This window comes from Macrotis lagotis, chromosome X (genome assembly GCF_037893015.1).
Source record: "Macrotis lagotis isolate mMagLag1 chromosome X, bilby.v1.9.chrom.fasta, whole genome shotgun sequence".
Lineage (NCBI taxonomy): Eukaryota > Metazoa > Chordata > Mammalia > Peramelemorphia > Peramelidae > Macrotis > Macrotis lagotis.
Window position 1 is genome coordinate 177625003 of NC_133666.1, and position 14657 is coordinate 177639659.

The window sequence follows — 14657 nt, forward strand, 5'->3', positions numbered from 1 at the left end:
GTAGAATGTACACTATGATTGGTTAACAAACTTACATTTGCCTAAAATGTTGTTTTATCAAGAACTCACACAAAGCAATACTCATGGAGATCAGAAGTGATGTTAGGACACTTTCAAGGTCTTTCTGAAAAACTTGGATTCCATTTAGTCATGAAAAATATTGAATGACATAGGGATACCGAGAATGACATTCCCAACAAAGAAAGCCCTGTGCTCTATGAGCAAAGGTGAGTTCTATTAGCTGAAGAGAAATTTAAAATATTCGAATTTAGAGTCATTGTGCCATACTTGATTTAGAGTCTTTCAATCTTGTATTTGTCTGATCAGATAAATTCAGACACATTGCACCCTCCCTGACCCCAATAGAATGATATCATTTTGATTTTCTTTGAGTGTGAAGAACAACCACCAGCACCATCATTGTTCATTTTTTCTATCATTTTTTAATTTTTTTTCTAATTTCATGCAATAATAAGTGTCAACATTCACTTCCAAAACTTTGAGTTCCAAATTTTCTCTCTTCCTCCCACTCCACTCTCCTTCACTGAGAAAGCAAGTAGTGTGATATAGGTTAAAAATGTGTAGTTAACAGAAGCATTACTACAATAGGCATGTTGTAAAATAAACATAACCTGCTACCAAAAAGAGAGAGGCCTCAAGAAAAATAAAGTGGAATAAAAGGCATATTTCAATCTGTATTCAGAGACCATCAGCTCTGTTTTTGAGATGGATATCTTTATCCTAATAAAATGCTTTATCAGAGCACTTTTGATCATAGCATTGCTGAAAAAAAGGTAGGACATTCATAGCTGCAATATTTTTGTTACTTTGTATAGAAAACATTTCCCATTGCATCTGCTCATGTGCCTTTTTTACTGAGCATATCCTGTTGCCCATAACAGAATAGAATTTCATCTTAATCACATAACACAACTTTTTCAGCCATGTGTGGGTGCACAGGCTATTCTAACAGCCATGACACAAATCATGTCCAAGTAAGCCACCACCTGGACAGTCTTAGGAGCTGGCATGCCACCCTGAGAGATAAGGTGAGCCGGAGACCTTGGGAGCCACAGTCCTTGGGAGCTGGACATTCTGCTGTACTGACCAAGGGCACTAGACACAGCTGTGCTTTATCATCTTCTCCCTAATGTACCGCCCTATCCTGTAATGCAAGCTGCAGGTACACACAGCTTGTACCCTCCACAAGTACCTCATCATTCTTTGTTCTACCCAAAAAAGACCTAACAGTATATATGTAATAGCTAAGCAATAATAAAATTGAGCTGGAGGCATAAGACAGTAGTGGCTTGACTCCTTATTTTCAGCTCCCCTCCTGGAGGGAGGTTGCCACAGTGGGCCCCAAGGAAGCAAGCCACAACAAATAGTGTGGAAATTCAGGATCCCCCATGAAGGACGCTTCAGGACTTGCACTCCTCCTTGCTGGCCAAGGTAAGTGCCCCCTCAGTCTGGTCTCTTGACGGTCCCCCACCCCAGCGGCCCCACGGCTTCTAGAGCCTCCTGTAATCCCTTATCCTAATGGGGAATCTTCCCCCTTCTTCCCAAGATACGCAAGTATGGGTTCTTAAACAACTCCTAATTTCCCCGCTTGAAATGCACTGGAAAGGAATATAAGATAACACTCCAGGCGGTTTTTGCTTTGGCCCCCTGGATTGAAGCTGGTCACTTCCTGGATCCTGATGTTTGGGGGCGTGTTTTGACACTTGCCCACAGAGGTGAGGTCTGTGGTGACTTTTCTCCCCCGCTGCCCTTCTATCCTATTGTCATTGCAATACATGCCTGCCTTTCAGGGAGAGAGGAAAAACCTCAAGATATTTTACAGTCAGCTTTAGATGCAGAAAAGGCCAGAGTAGAGAGCCCGTGCCACCTCATCGCGATGAGGGCACTCAAACTGATAAGAAATCCACTGGCTCCTCTCCTCCTAAGGCCTCCCCAATCCTCTGCCAGACAAATCCCCCCCCCCCCCGCCAAAGCCTCCTCCTCTTTGCCCTGAGTTGCCTCGGGAAGATGGCTGGATCCAGCCTCCCCCCAAAACATCAAGATGCTCCCCCTGCCCCCTCAGCAGCAGCTAATGACTTCATGGATGCTTGTCAGATGAGAGATTTTTGCTGAGTCTATTGGTAAGCATTACCTGTCCTCTCCTCTCCTCAAGGGGATTTCAGCACTCCCTGTCAGCATACTTCCCTTCTCGTTTCCCTCCCCTGACCCCATTCCACAGGTTTATGTAGCCTTTACAGATGCAAACAGAAAGCACCTGGGCTATGTAATCTACAGCAATGGATCCGTTTTATTCACTCACAGGAGCTCTCACACCCAGTCTGTGCAACGGGCAGAATTGCAAGCCCTAGCCTTGGTCCTTGCCCGCTTCCCTTCTTCCCCTATTCTAATGCAAGGGAGAGGGTTTGCTTGTGTTTTTCCAACAGATTGCACTGCCCTGCTGTAGATTCCAGACCCTCTGATCCTACAATCATCAGCAGCAGCCCCCAGACCACCTAGCTCTGTAGCAGCCCTGACCAAATGAATGCAAAGAATGTCTCTAAACAACAGTAGATGAAACCTGAGGACTGAGGGGGGAAAAGACGATCCCCCCAACCTCCCTGCAGCACTCCAGGATGAGTTCCTCACCTTGGCAAAAAGAGCAATGGACTTTAAACCTAGAGGACACTTGTCTCTTCACCAACTCCTTGTTACTATGCTACCCCCAAAGCATGGGTCACCCCTCAGTGAGCACTTATCCCCTCCCCCAGATTATTTTATGATGCATCTCTTTTCCCTGCTCTCTTTGCCAGTAACAGAACTGCGAGTCTCCCCACACTCTCACAAGAAGAACAAGCATGCACACCGTATCCCAGGACTCTTAAAGTTTCCAATTCTGGTGGTCCTTTTCATATCCATACTGTGTCCCACTAACCTGCTCATTCCAAGGAGGCCTTTTCGCCTTTGACTCTTTTACTATGAGGATCAAACTCCACACCCCTCCCTGCCCTTTTCTCCCTGACACTGGACACTCCCCCCCCTTTCTGGTCTCCACAGATCCTCTGGACCCCATGTAAAAAAGCCCCTGTAGTTTTCATGTTGTTTATTATGTTCATTACTATTTCTTGGTGTTTATTATGGCTATCCAGGTTCCCCAGCTCTAAATGAAAAACAAGGGTGATATGTGGGTACACAGGCTATTCTAACAGCCATGACACAAATCATCTCCAAGTAAGCCACCACCAGGACAGTCTCAGGAGCTGGCATGCCACCCTGAGAGATAAGGTGAGCTGGAGACCTTGGGAGCCACAGTTCTTGGGAGCTGGACATTCCGCTGCACTGACCAAGGGCACTAGACACAGCTGTGCCTTATCATCTCCTCCCTAATGTATTCCCCTATCCTGTAATGCAAGACACTGCAGGTACACACAGCTTGCATTCCCCACAATTACCTCATTATTCTTTGCTCTACCCCAAAAGACCTAACACTATATATGTAATAGCTAAGCAATAATAAAATTGAACTGGAGGCATAAGGCAGTAGTGGCTTGACTCCTTATTTTTCAGCTCCCCTCCTGGAGGGAGGTTGCCACTGTGGGCCCCGAGGAAGCAAGCCACAACAGCCATGCTTCAATCACTGGGCATTCCCTTAAGCTCTAGCTCCCCACCATCAGAAAGGAACTACTATAAATATCCCTATAAATGTAGGTCCTTTCCTTCCCATAGTTCATCTTTGCAGGAATACAGACCTAGAAGGGGCACTGCTCAGCTAAAGGGGAAAATTTATAGGCCTTTGGACATAGTTTCAATTTCCCTACATTCCTTCCAATATTTGTCATTTTCTCCTGTCCTATTAACCAATCCATTAAGTAAAAGCTAGTACCTCAGAATTGTTCCAACTCTCATTTCTCTTATAAATAGTGAATTAAGTCATTTTCTTTAAATGATTTAATTTAATTTTATTGATAACCTCATGTGAAACTGTTCATATTCCTTGATCATTTATCAATTGGGAAATGGCTTTTATTACTTATTATTCTGCCTCAGTTCACTTTGTTGGAGAAATGAGGTCTTCATCAGAGAAAATTGTTTCAATAATTTTCCCCCACAGTTATTATTGCTAATTGTATTTCCCTTCATCTTATTCACTTGGTCCTCAAAGGATACAGAAAAATTGAAGAATTACAAATATGGTGCCTGATGATAGTTTTGTTTCATTTTGTTGGTTTTAAGAGGAGAAAGAAGGGGCAGAGGCAAGATGTTGATATAAAGCGAATATGATCCCTGAGCTTTTACCCACAGAATACTAAATGAAGCCTCCATGCAGACATTAAAGTAACAGTTCCCACACACAAAAAAGAAAAGATCAAAAGAAGTTTTCAAATGTTAACATCAGGGAGGATTTTCAGTGAAGGTCTATCTCTTTCAGTATTTCAAGTAACTATCTTAGGATGGTTAAAAGGATAACTTTTTGTACTTAGTGAGCATGGATATCATTGGTTCTTGTCCTTTGCTTTTGAAGAAGACCAAAAGGAAATCATTGTGTTTGAGACAAATTACAGTGTTTGATTGTGAAGGAACAGATAAATATGATCTCAGAAGGCTCTATTTTAGGTTAGGCACAATTAGTTCAGGTGCAGACAAGAAATGTTTACTATTAACTTATCTATCTCACTTTTCCTTTGAGCTATTTTATTTCTGCCTTGATCATAGAGCTCAGAATATTCTCTGATGAAGGCAAACTCTATTTGATCTCTCCCATGCTTTACAATCAATGCTAAATGTTCTTAAAAGACACCTTCAGGTTTTTATTGTACTAAGTAGTACTAGAGTACTACTTTAGAATACTAAGAGACTCTATATATAGTTAAATAAGATGTGACTAATTTCACAGATACTAAGAAATTTATAGGAGCAGAAGATGTAATTTTACATAGAGGGGTTGAACATAAAGAGAACTGGAAAAGATCATGTCTTAATCCATACTTTTGTTAATGAGGTTTTAGTACTATGCTAAAAAGAAAGGGGTTGGAGTATCCCTGATAACTGTGAATGGAGAGGGCTGTAGAGCTATGCTTAGACTACTATAGAAATGCAGGGAGAGAGTTTATTTAGAGAGACTGGACATGGAAACATCATGAAGAGATGTGTTTTGCTAGGTTCTTTGACTACAATTGGAGGCAGTATGCTCTGGGGGCATGAGTATAAATAGTTCATGAAATTATATGACTTTGCATGATTATTTGGATCATGAGGATTATGTGTCCATACAGGTTAACTGAAAAGGTGGTAAATTAAGTGACTATAATTTAGTGTGATAGAGAAATCTTGAAATGTGTATGTTTTTAGATTTTTGCAAGGCAAATGGTGTTAAGTGGCTTGCCCAAGATCACACAGCTAGTTAATTATTAAGTGTCTGAGACCATATTTGAACTCAGGTACTCCTGGCTTCAAGGCCAGTGCACTATCCACCGAGCCACCTAGATGCTCCATGAAATGTGTATTTCTAATGAGACAGAAGAGGGTAGTGACTATGAGACAATGCTAATTATCATGCATTCAAGCAACTTTTGATTGATTGTTTTTTGATGGTATTTTTATCAGGGAAGATAAAAAGAGTATATTTTGACAAAGATGATATAAGTACAAGACATAATTAAAACACTAAAAACCCAAATAAAAGTACTATACTGGGAGAAGTGAAGGCATTACAGATAAATAACACCAGATAAAGGGGCACAAAGATCTAATATAGTTGAGGGAAAGAAGGGAGAGTGTGAACACTGAGTAAATTTTACTCAATAGATTTGGCACAGAGAAAGAATAACATACATTTCCAATTTGATTTAAAAATCTATTCTACCAAACTTCCGGAATGAAACCAAGATGGTGGTATGAAACTAATTTGCTCCTGGAAATTTACCCTATAAAAGTTAAATGAAGCCTCTACACTGTCATTCAAGCTACCGATCCCACCAAGAAAAAGAGAAGATCTAAAGAAGTTTTCAATAGCAAACATACTAGAGGATCATCAGTGAGCCTGTCTCTTTGGGGAAAAGGAGGAAGTAAAGTCCAGAAGGCAGAAGAAGAGAAAACACACTGGAAGACTTTTAGCCACAGTGAAATCCAAGTCCTGACAGCTTGACAACAGCAGAGGTCCCAGTATATTGGTAGCAAGTCAGCAGGGAAGGTCCCAGCCCCAAACAAAATCTGAACCCTGGGAACAGCAAGATAAAAGACAGGACTGCGTTGGGAACAAACCACATCTAAGTCAGAACCTGGTCAAAAAAGGAGGAAATAAATCTCTGCAAAGGTCAGGCTAGGACTGCTTAGGGGACATCTTGGCCAATGACTAGCCAGGAATCAGAACCCAGTCATAGCATAAAAAACTTGGTACAATACTCCAGGATTAGAGCTAAAACAACAAAGATAATCAAAAAAGCTAAAAGAGCACTCATTATATAAATTACTTTGTAGATATGGATTGATAGCAATGTCATATCTGAAAAAGAAATCAATGAAAAATCACCAGCAAGGGAAGTCTCAAAAGAGTCTATGAATTGGACTCAAATCCAGAAGCTCAGAGAATTTAAAAAAGAGCATAAAACCAACAAGGAGATGAGGAAGAAAAATTTAAAAAAAATGAGTTATGCAGGAAAATTTATGAAAAATTATCTACAGAATTCAGCACCTTTAAAAGGTAAACAAAAGGGGGCAGTTGGGTCATGCAGTGAAGTCAGGAGGACCTGAGTTCAAATATGGCCTCAGACACTAAAAAATTATCTAGCTGTGTGACCTTGGAAACATCACTTAACCCAATTGCCTTAAATAGTGAATAAACAAACAAACAAACAAACAAACAAATAAATGAATGAACAAATAAATAAAAAAAAACACAAAAGGGAGTTGAAGAAAATAAAACTTTAAAAACCAGAACTGAACAAATAGAAACCAATGAATCTATGAGATTACAAGATTCCATCAAACAAAATAAAAAGGTAGAAAAAACTGAAGAAAATATAAAGTACCTTTCAGAACAAACATCTGGAAAACAGATCCAGGAGAGAATATCTATGAATCATCTGACTATCAGAAAATCTGGATCCAAAAAGAATATAGAAAGTACCATGCAGGAAATTATCAAGGAAAACTGTCCAAATCTGCTAGAGCAAAAAGAGGAAATAATCATTGAAAGAATGCACTGAACCACTGCAGAAAGGGAACTCAGGATAAAAACTCCAAGGGTTGTTATAGATAAATTGCAGAACTCTCAAATAAAGGAGAAAACAATTTAAATACTAAGGAAACACAATAAGACTCTTACAGGACCTATCAATCTGAACACTGAAGGACTGGAGGACCTGGAATACCATATATCACAGGGAAAAGGACTGGAATTACAGTAAAGTCTATGTTATCCTGTAAAATTCAGCATAATCTGTCCTGGGAAAAAATAGATGTTCAACAAAATAGAGGACTTCCAGAATTTCCTGACACAAAGACCAGAAATGAACAGAGAATTCAATTGCCAAATACATGAGTCAAGAGATGCATGAAATGGTAAAGAAAAAGAGGAAAGAAAAAGCAAAACAAAAGAAAAAGATTAGTCGAGACCATCAAATTGTTTACAAAAAGAAAAGGAAAGATAAAATACTTCTAACTCTTGTAAATTATACTTTTCTTAGAAAAATTAAAAGGTTGATTATAATTTAAGAGACTGGATTTGGAGGATATTCTTATAGTTGTGTCTATTCTCTCCATTGCAGAAGCCCATGATGAAATCATTAGTTTTGAGACAAACCCACAAGAAAAGCAAGATGAAATCTCTAAATTTAAGTGTTTCAGTGTCCTTTGATCCACTTTACTCTTGCTTTGCTGAAAAGGCTCAACACCTTCTCTGATGAGGGCATCATAAATTGGATGAGATTGATTCAGTGTCTCCCATAATATGTAAAAATCTGTAAAGTTCTACAGTGAGACATTCAGAGCTTCCCAGTCCTTAGAGCCCTTTGAGATTCTTATAGTTAATTAAACCAGGGTTTGACTTAATCCTTACTTTAATTAACAAAGTAAGTGGTGGTGTATGTGGGGGTATGTAAAGGGGTGAAAAAGGTTTATGGAATGATTTGACTTTGCATGATGCTTTGACTCATGAGGACTGTGTATCCATGGAGAGCACTTGAAAAGGAGGAAAGGTTAAAAAAGGATTATAATTTGATGTAATTCAAAACTCCTGAAAAGGGTATTCCTAATGAGACAGAAGAGTGTAGAATACTTAGTGGCTGTGAGACAAAGCTCACTTTAATAAACTTTAATAAGAGAGGAATTCAGTCTCTCTGAAACTAGATAAATCTAATCACAAAAGAAACAAGAGGGCAGTTAAGAAGGAAAATGATATATTAGAAAATTTAGTTATGATAAACCCCTGGAGAAAACTTAATGGGAATAGAAAAGAATATAATATTTTCTTGACAGTACATGGTACCTATACCAAAACTGACCATGTACTAAGGCATAAAAACCCTATAATCAAAGGCAGAAATAATAGACCCATACTTCCCAGGCCATGATGCAATAAAAGTTAAATGAAATAAAGTGTTATGGAAAGAAAAGCCAAAAACTAATGAGTAACTCAATTGCTTAATTTTTAAATAATGGATGAGTCAAACACCAAAATAATAGAAGTAATCAATAATTATATTCAATAAAATGATACCAATGAGATATCATACCAAAATTTATGAGATATAGTCAAGGCAATTTTGAGGGGAAAGTTTATACCTCTAAATGCATTTATGAATAAAATAAAGAGGAGATCAATAAATTGTATATGCAACTAAGAAACAAGAAAATGAACAAATTAAATATCCCCAATTAAATGCCAAATTAGAAATTCTGAAAATCAAGGAAGAGATTAATAAAACTGAAAATATGAAAGTTATAATAAATGAATGAATAAAACTGAGTTGGTTTTATGAAAAAATACCAAAATAGATAAAACTTTGGTTATTCTTATTTAAATAAAAAGAAAGTAGATAACCAAATAACCCATCTCAGAAATGAAAAGATTGAAATAACCACCAACATGGAGAAAATCAAAATATAATTCCAAGCTACTTTGTTGAATTGTATGCCAATAAAGTAAATAACATAATTGAAATGGATGAATATTTAAAAAATTTCAACTGCCCAGATTAACAGAAGATGAAATAAAATACTTAAATTTCCCTATTTCCAAAAAAAAAGAAATTGAAGAAACCATCAAAGTACCTAAAAATATCTCCAGGTCCATATGGATTTAGAATTGAATTTTACCAAAAATTATTAATTCCTACTCTACATAAACTATTTAAAAGCAGGAAAAGAGGGAGTTCTGAAAAATTCCTTTTATAACACCAAAAATGGTATTTATATGTAAACCAAGAAGAAAAAAAACAGAAAAATAATATTATTATAGACCAAAGCCCCTAATGAATATCAATGCAAAAATCTTGAATGAAATTTTAGTAATAAGATTACAGCAAGTGATTGCTAGGAAAATACACTATGATGAGGTAGGATTTGTATCAGATAGGCAGGGATAGTTCAAGATTAGGGAAACATTCAATAGTACTTCTGGAGTGGAGTCAAGATGCTGCCTGGAAGCTCACATGGTCCGGAAGCTTTTTCCTACCAAAGATAAATGACTGACATTCAAAATACAGATCCCACCAAGAAGAGAAGATTCAAAGAAGTTTTCAACCCTAGTCCTCTTGGAGGATTTTCAGTGAAGAACTGTCTCTTTTGGGAAAAAAGGGAAAAAATAGTACAGGAGACAGGAAAGCTGGGAAAGCCCAGCAGGAAGCTTTAAGCCACAAAGCAATCTAGCTCCCAACAGCTTAAGAACAGCAGAGGTCCTGACAGCTAGATAGCAAGTCAACAGGGAGGATTTCAACCACAAACAATGTCTGAACCCTGGCAACACTGGGGTAAAAGACAGAACTGGGTCAGAAACAAACCAATGCTATGTTTGAATTGGGACATAAAGGAAGGAAACAAACAAACAAATAAACAAACAAACAAAAACCTTTGAGAAGGCAAGCCTTAGACAGCATAGACCCCAGTCCCAGCAAAAAAAGGTTGAATCTATACTCACTGTATCCCAGGAGCAGGGGATGGGTATGAGGAAAAAAGCCAAAAGATTGTTCCCTATAGAAAACTAATTTATAGACAAAGATGATAACAATGCCATGTCTCAAGATAGAAAGCATGAAAAATTTCTTACAGGGAAAGTATCAACAGAGTTTATAAATTGGATTCAAATACAAACATTCCTCAAAGAACTTAAAAAGGAATTTACAACCCAAAAAAGAGAGGAAAAAGGCAAATAGAAAAAAGAAATGAGAGTCATGCAGGAAAACTATAAGAACTGACCAAAGAGATCAGCTCCATGAAAAGTAAAAATAAGCAAGTGGAAAAGGAAGCAAAAAAAAAAATAAGCAAATTGAAGAAATAAAACCCTAAAAATAAGAATTGAACACACAGAAAGAAATGAATCAACAAGAATACAAGATTCCATCAAAAAAATAAAAATGATGAAAAAATTTAAGTAAATGTAAAGTACCTTTTATGGAACAATGAATGACGCTTTGACTGACCCAATGATTCATAGATTGTCTCTCGAAAATACATGCAGGAGAGACAATCTACAAAACAGTGGTCTACTAGAAAGCCTAGATCAAAAATAGAACCTGGAAAACATCATTCAGGAAATTATCAGGGAAAACTGTACAAATCTACTAGAACAAGAAAACAATATAAGAATTTAAAGCATCCAAACAACCCCTCCAGAAAGTGACTTCAGGGTAAAAGCTCCAAGGGCTGCAATAGCCAAATTCCAGAATTCTCAAAAGAAGGAAAGACTATTGCAAGCAGGAATGATAAAACAATTCGAATACAAGGGAGACACAATCAGACTCACACAGGACCCATCAACCTCAATGCTGTTGGATAGGGAGATCTGGAATAGCATATTTCAGGAAGCATAGGAGTCCGTGTCTTCTCCAACTTTCAATCATTTGTAAAGTTCTCAGGTGAGATCTCCAGAACCTCCCGGTACTTGGAGATCTTTAAGATTCTTTCAGTTAATTAGACCAAGGTTTCACTTGACTGATGTTTTACTTATCAGGGGATTAAGTATCCTGTATGGGGGCAATACAGTGGGAAAGAAAATAGGACATGCTACACTTAATAAGGAGTTATGAACCCTGGATGAGGAGGAGGGAGGTAAAATGTGAGGGGAAAACAGGTCTTGCTTCACTTAAAAAGGGGTTGAGAACCCTGATCCTGGGTGGGGAAGGAGAAAGGACAGAAAGATTGAGGGAAAATAGATCTGAGGGGGGGCATAAATAGTTCAAGAAATTATATGGCTTTGGATGATTCTTTGATTCATGAGGAGTATTGTGTGTACTTGAAATATACTTGAAAAGAGGATAAGGTAAAAATGATCATAATTATAATTTGATGGAATTTGAGTCAGTGCTACTTACCAAGCAATCAAGCAAACAATGTGTGATGTTACCTTGATAACAATATGAGTTTATCCAGCAATCAAATAATGAAATTGTGATTGATGATACATGATTAATAATACTAGAGCAATAAAAACCCCAAGGGAAGAGGAAGAAAGATTTGAAATTGTAGAGGGAAAAAAGGGAGAATGTGAATATTGGGTAAATTCTATTCAATAGATTTAACCCAAAAAGAGAATAAGATACATTCCTATTTGGGTTTAAAAATCTACCCTAACCTACAGGGAAGGAAAGAAAGGGGAAGAAATTATTGACAAAAGAGAAGCTGAAGGTATAAGATAAATAAACTGAAAGCTAAATTTTTGAAAGAAAAGTCAAAGAGGAAAAGCAGAAAAATTTTGGAGAGGAACAATAAGTGAAAAGGCAAAGGAAAAATATAATTGGAGAAACAGCATGGAGGGAAATAGAGAATTAGTATTCTTAACTGGAAATGTGAATGTGATAACTTATCCCATAAATCAGAAGCAAATAGCAGAATGGATTAAAAAACAGAATCCTACAATATGTTGTTTACAAACACACATCTGAAACAGAGAGATACACACAGGGTCAAGGTAAAAAGGTAGAGAAAAATATATTGTGCTTCAGGTGAAGTAAAATAAATGAGGAGTAACAGTCCTGATCTCAGATAAATTAGAATAAAAATCAATCTCATTAAAAGGGATAAGGAAGGAAACTACAACTACTTAAAAGGCACCCTTGGTAATGAAGCTAGACTGTTACTAAACCTGAATGCACCTTGTGGGATAGTATCCAAATTCCTAAAGGAAAAGTTGAGTGAATTACAAGGAGACATATACAGCAAAACTTTGATAATGGGATACCTTAATCTCCCTCTCTCAGAACTAGATAACAACAAAATAAATGGGAAGGAAGTTAAGAAGGTGAATGAAATCTTAGAAAAATTAGATATGATAGACCTCTGGAGAAAATTGAATGGGGATAGAAAAAAATATACCTTTTTCTTGGCAGTACATGGCACTTATACCAAAATTGTTCTTGTACTAGGGAACAAGAACGTTATAATGAAATGCAAAAAGAGAGAAATAATAAATACACAATTCTCAGACCATAATACAACAAAAATTACATGTATTAAAGTGTCATGGAAAGACAAACCAAGAATTAATTGGAAGTTAATCAGCTTTATCTTAAACAATGTATATATCCAAAAGCAAATAATAGATATAGTCAATAATTATATCCACTAAAATGATAATACTGAAACATCATGCCAAAATTTATGGGATGGAGCCAAGGCAGTTTTGAGGGGGAAACTTTATATCTCTATTTTTTGTTTTTTGTTTTTTTTTGGCAAGGCAATTGGGTTAAGTGGTATGCCCAAGGTTACACAGATAGGTAATTATTAAATGTCTGAGGTCAGATTTGAACTCAGATACTCCTGACTCCAAGGTCAGTGCTCTAACCACTGTGCAAGTTAGCCACCCATGAAACGTTACATCTCTTAATGTCAATATGAATAAAATAGACAAATAGGAGATGAATGAATTGGGTATACAACTAAAAATGTTAGAAAAAGAATAATTTTAAGTTCCCCAATTAAATACTAAATTAAAAATTCTTAAAAATAAGGGAGATATTAATAACACTGAAAACAAAAACTATTAATCTTGTAAATAAAATTGAGTTTTTTATGAAAAAGTCCATAAAATTTAGTTAATATGATTAAAATAAAAGAAGAAGATGATCAAATTACCAGTGAAGGGTGAACTAATCTCCAATGAGGAGGAAATTAGTGATAATACAGAACTACTTTGTTAAATTGTATGACAATAAATTGAGTTACTTAAATGAATGAGTTTTTACAAATTTCCCAAATTAACAGAAGAGGAAGTAAATTTCTTAAATAATGCTATTTCAGAAAAATAATTTCAAAAAGGCATCAATAAATTCAGTAAGAAAATGTCTCCATGTCTAGTTGGATTTACAAGTGAATTCTATCAAACATTTAGGAAACAATTAATACATGTTCTTCATAAACTATTTTAAAAAATATGAGAGGAAGGAGTTGTTCCAAACTCCTTTTATGACACCAATATCGTACCTAAACTAGGAAGCATCAAAACAGACAAAGAAAATTATAGACCAGTCTATCTACCGAATATTCACGCAAAAAATCTTAAAATAATTTTAGCAATGAGATTATAGAAAGTTATTATCAGGATAATACAAAATGATCAGGTAGGATTTAAATGGGGTTGGCAGGGATGGTTCAACATTAAGAATACACTCAACATAAATAAACATATCAATAGCAAAACCAAGAAAAACTATATGATTATCCCAATTGATACTGAAAAAAACTTTTGATAAAATACAAGATCCATTCTTATTAAAAACACTGCAAAGTTTAGGAGTACATGGATTTTTCCTTAAAATAATAAATAGTATCTTTCTAAAGCCATCAACAAATACTATATGTTAAGGGAATGAACTTTGAGCATTTTCAATTAAATCATGGGAGAAACAAAGATGCTCATTATAACTATTACTATTCAAAATAGTATTAGAAATGCTAGCTGTAGCAATAAGATAAGAAAAAGAAAATGAAGGAATCAAAATTGGCAACAAGTACGCAAAACTTTCACTCTTTGCAGATGATATGATAGTATACTTAGAGAACTGGAGAAAAATCATTTAAAAAGCCCCTTGAAACAATTAACAAGTTCAAGAAAGAAGCAGGATTAAAATCAAATTCACATAAATCATGAACAATGCTATATATGAATAATAAAGCCCAAGAGAAAGAGAAAGAGAATTTCTAGTTAATGTAGTGAATGACAAAATTAAATATTTGGGAATCTACCTCCCAAAACAAATCCAGGAACTATATTAACACAGTTAAACAGCACTTTTCACCCTAATAAAGTCAGATGTAAATAACTGACAAAATGTCAAATGCTCATGGTTACGTCGAGCTAATATAATGAAAATGACATTCTATCCAAATTAAAGTACTTATTCAATGCCAATCAAATTAGCACATAACTACTTTACTGAGCTAGAAAAATCATAACAAAATTCATATGGAGCAAAAAAAGGGCAAGAATAGCAAGTGATGTGGGCGGC